General features: G+C 45.2%; 1 pseudogene; it reads right to left on the bottom strand.

Annotated features, from left to right (window-relative positions):
• Positions 1-4668: 4668 nt before the first annotated feature.
• Positions 4669-4843, bottom strand: LOC138297597 (U2 spliceosomal RNA; annotated as a pseudogene).
• Between the last annotated feature and the right edge of the window lie 235 nt (positions 4844-5078).

Consider the following 5078-nt stretch of genomic DNA (forward strand, 5'->3'; position numbering starts at 1 on the left):
TCCCCCCCATCCTTCTTTCCTTGCTTTCCCATGGATTTACCTTCCTTTTTTTGTGTTTTAGGAGCGACCTCACCTTTGTCTGCAGTGGCTTTTCTTATTCTCATAGTCCTGACATTCCCCCCTACAGGTTGTGGGAGCCTCTGAGACAAAGCATTTTGTGGGGCAGAAAGTTGCTGACCCCCTGACCCAGTTACCTTACCACTATCCTCAACTCCCTTCTTTTTCCCATTCCCATACCCACCACTTTGGCTTTTGTCAGTCTGCTGCATACCTTGCGAATTACCATCATCCTGTATGTTCTTCAACACGGCATCTTCAGATGAGTTTTCCACTTTCTTCTTTTTCGCTGTTTCCTGTTCTTCAGCTTCCTCCAGACTCTTCCTTCTCTCCAACTTTCTCTCCAACTTCATGCGTTCTACTTCCAACTTTTCTTCCATTTCCACTATGTGTCTCTCAATCTGAGTCACCCCCTCACTGTCCTTTTCCCCTTCTTCCTCCATCCCTACTTCTAGGGGATCCTGTCCTGGTGGAATGGCCCACTTATCAGAGTCATCCATGGACTCTTCTCCATCTGAAGAGACTGGACTCCAGAACTTACCCTTCAATTTTGTCTTTTGTTGGACTGTGATCTCACTATCCTCATGTTCTCCCCTTGCACATCCTGAGGGCAATTGCACAAAAGCACTATCTGACAGCTCCAGCACACTTTCGTCCCGTGAACTAAATGCTTTCTGTCCCCCTGCTTGCCCCTGACAACCACTCACGCCTTCACCAGCTTCATCATTAAGTCTTTCCTGACTCCTTGTGATACATACTTTCACCTTATCAGTTTCATCACAATTTACCTTAGTTGGTCCATCTGTGGGTCCTTGATCTTTTTGCCTTTCTTTTGCCTCTCTTACCATTTCTTCCCCTACTACCTGAATACTTACCTCACCCCCTGCAGTACCATTGGTGCCAACTCCTTCTACAGGCCATAGTGGTTTCTTTAATTTATTCGCAAAAGACATAGGGCAATCACGGTACAAGTGTCCTTCCTTCCCACACAAATTACACAACTTTCTTTCTTCACATTCCTTTGCCACATGCCCCTCCCGTCCACAATTGGAGCAAATCAGCTTTTTGCATTCCGCCTGTATGTGATCTCTCCCCCCACATTTCCTACACAACTTAGGTTGACCAGCGTAAAAAACCAAAACTCTATTTGCACCCAACATAAAGGAAGGTGGTAGATGGCACAAACCTCCCATCCCAGTCTGATTTACTTTCAATTTAACTGCTATTTTCCATGACCCATTCCAAATTCCCAAAACGTCACGCACTTTTTCAAGATTATGGACAGTTTCGCAATTCCTTTTTAGCCACATCAAAATATCATGTTCACTTACAGTTTCATTATAAACTTTAAGTACAAGCATTTTTGAACTTACGTCAGTGAGACCATCAACATTAAAGCAAGCCAATTCATTTTGCCCACGTTCCTTCTCATATATAGCCCAGAAATTATTAAAACAAACTACAGATTGAAAACTGACATCCCACCCATTACCAGCAGGCAGTGCTATAACACAGAATAAATCACATGCTTCAATACGTAACAACTTTTGTAAAACAACTTTCACAAAATCAACTCTCGACATTACTAGTTTCTTTTCACCTACCAGAAATTCCTGCTTGATCGTGAAGCGCACACAAAAGTGCCTTCTCACCCCCACTCTGGGGCTTGTCTGCGACATTCTGCAAAAAAGAAAGGGAGCAGGCTAGAAGGGAAAGGGCTAAAGAAAGTCAGAAAGCTAGGGTAGAAAGAAACAAAAGAAAAGAGAGACCGTTGTACCTGTGCCTGTAAACAATATGCACACAACAGACATTCCCTTAAGCTGCCCCCCTCTCCCCCACCAGCAAAGACCCCCCTCCCCCAGCACCTAGGTGCCAAGAGTTGAGAGCCCCCACCGGCGGGGCACAGAGGGGAAGAACGCACAAGAAAAATACACAAAAGTAATTCCCCAAATGCTGGAAACCCAAATCGCTTCACAGAACTCCCCCTCTGCCGCTACCGACCGCCACAGAGCATCAGCCTTGCCCCGGACATGCCAGGGAACGAAGGCCCGTCTCCATGACAGTGGCCGCAAACAAAGAAAGAGCTTCCTCCAGCTATGGACACTGCAGCTGACTATGCGCAGCCTGGCCCCGGACAAGCCAGGGAAACGCAGGCCCAGCACACCCAGACCACAGCAACCACAACCAGCCCCAGACAGACCAAATGCAGCAAGCTACACTTGATCTTAGCCAAAAGGCCGAGAAGCGATAACCCGAAGAGGGGCCAGAATTCTCACCTCACCGGCCGGTCTCCCTGGCTGACTCGGGCTGGCATCGTCCTTTCCTTGGCCGTTCATGGGCCTTTCGCCTCTTTTCCCCATCTCTTGGCAAGAGCTCAGCGAGTGACAAAAGGAAAAAGAGGCCCTGGCATCGGGGCGGGGGGGGTCTTCCGGCTCCCAGAATCCTCAGCAGTCGCCTCATTATGCATCCATTAGCATACCCACGTTGCCCAGTTTCTAGTTTTTGCATGCCCCTCCCCTTCCTGTCCACTGCGTCCAGCCCCTTGGTCGGAAGGCCTGGCCACCCTGGACAGCACCCTGGCAGCAAGTGGCCGGCACCTCGCCCTCTCTTACCCAGGACTCTGTTGCCCTGTAGCTTAGGCCTATAGATAAGGCTCGGCAGTCCGTGGCCAGGTGGGGGCGGGCAAAGAAGAAAAAGGACTCTGCCTCTTCCTTCTACCCAGAGAAGACAGGGACAGTGTCCAACTCTTCTGTTCTGCCACAGGCAGCTGTCTCTCTCTCTTTCTCCTTCTCTTTCTGCCTGTCTTACCACTCCTATCTCGCTCCTCCTCACTTGCTGAAAACGTGGTAGATCAAGAAAGGGCTAAAACGAAATAAATAATTAAATCAATCAATCAATCAATCAATAAATAAAACAGGACACGGCTACCACAAAGTGGCCAGGTTGGTTTTACAGGGAGTGCAGAATTATTAGGCAAGTTGTATTTTTGAGGATTAATTTTATTATTGAACAACAACCATGTTCTCAATGAACCCAAAAAAACTCATTAATATCAAAGCTGAATATTTTTGGAAGTAGTTTTTAGTTTGTTTTTAGTTTTAGCTATGTTAGGGGGATATCTGTGTGTGCAGGTGACTATTACTGTGCATAATTATTAGGCAACTTAACAAAAAAAAAAAATATATACCCATTTCAATTATTTATTATTACCAGTGAAACCAATATAACATCTCAACATTCACAAATATACATTTCTGACATTCAAAAACAAAACAAAAACAAATCAGTGACCAATATAGCCACCTTTCTTTGCAAGGACACTCAAAAGCCTGCCATCCATGGATTCTGTCAGTGTTTTGATCTGTTCACCATCAACATTGCGTGCAGCAGCAACCACAGCCTCCCAGACACTGTTCAGAGAGGTGTACTGTTTTCCCTCCTTGTAAATCTCACATTTGATGATGGACCACAGGTTCTCAATGGGGTTCAGATCAGGTGAACAAGGAGGCCATGTCATTAGATTTCCTTCTTTTATACCCTTTCTTGCCAGCCACGCTGTGGAGTACTTGGACGCGTGTGATGGAGCATTGTCCTGCATGAAAATCATGTTTTTCTTGAAGGATGCAGACTTCTTCCTGTACCACTGCTTGAAGAAGGTGTCTTCCAGGAACTGGCAGTAGGACTGGGAGTTGAGCTTGACTCCATCCTCAACCCGAAAAGGCCCCACAAGCTCATCTTTGATGATACCAGCCCAAACCAGTACTCCACCTCCACCTTGCTGGCGTCTGAGTCGGACTGGAGCTCTCTGCCCTTTACCAATCCAGCCACGGGCCCATCCATCTGGCCAATCAAGACTCACTCATTTCATCAGTCCATAAAACCTTAGAAAAATCAGTCTTGAGATATTTATTGGCCCAGTCTTGACGTTTCAGCTTGTGTGTCTTGTTCAGTGGTGGTCGTCTTTCAGCCTTTCTTACCTTGGCCATGTCTCTGAGTATTGCACACCTTGTGCTTTTGGGCACTCCAGTGATGTTGCAGCTCTGAAATATGGCCAAACTGGTGGCAAGTGGCATCGTGGCAGCTGCACGCTTGACTTTTCTCAGTTCATGGGCAGTTATTTTGCGCCTTGGTTTTTCCACACGCTTCTTGCGACCCTGTTGACTATTTTGAATGAAACGCTTGATTGTTCGATGATCACGCTTCAGAAGCTTTGCAATTTTAAGAGTGCTGCATCCCTCTGCAAGATATCTCACTATTTTTGACTTTTCTGAGCCTGTCAAGTCCTTCTTTTGACCCATTTTGCCAAAGGAAAGGAAGTTGCCTAATAATTATTCACACCTGATATAGGGTGTTGATGTCATTAGACCACACCCCTTCTCATTACAGAGATGCACATCACCTAATATGCTTAATTGGTAGTAGGCTTTCGAGCCTATACAGCTTGGAGTAAGACAACATGCATAAAGAGGATGATGTGGTCAAAATACTCATTTGCCTAATAATTCTGCACTCCCTGTATTTACACCCAAAGACATTAGCGCCACTTTACAGAAAGCCAGTGAAACGCTACTTTTGCATCTTTTTTTTCAACAGCATGTTTTTCCCCGGGTGGGGAAGTGCACCATTCCTGGAGGTACTGCAATACCAGGTTGATGCGTGGAGTGGACAGAGCAAGCTCCTATTCCATCTCCCTGTTCCACAAATCAATTGAATATATGGTCCCCAGATAGAGGACGTATCAGATATTAAACTGATAAGAACAGATGTTTTGATTTTCCAAAACAATCTTTATTGATTTTGAATATACAGAAGATTTACAATATATACAGAAATACAATCTTCTACATGCTTTCTTGACATCAAACTGTTTTTAGTCAATCAGTTTATACAATATAATACTTTATGTAATCCAGTCTCTCCATTTGGGTAGTTTCCAAAGCTCAAGTGCCTGTTCTCTCCCTAGCCGTTTACAATCTAGAAAAAAATAAGTGCAGATTTTATCAAGACATAAGATTCTACAA

Source organism: Pleurodeles waltl, chromosome 5 (genome assembly GCF_031143425.1).
Source record: "Pleurodeles waltl isolate 20211129_DDA chromosome 5, aPleWal1.hap1.20221129, whole genome shotgun sequence".
Lineage (NCBI taxonomy): Eukaryota > Metazoa > Chordata > Amphibia > Caudata > Salamandridae > Pleurodeles > Pleurodeles waltl.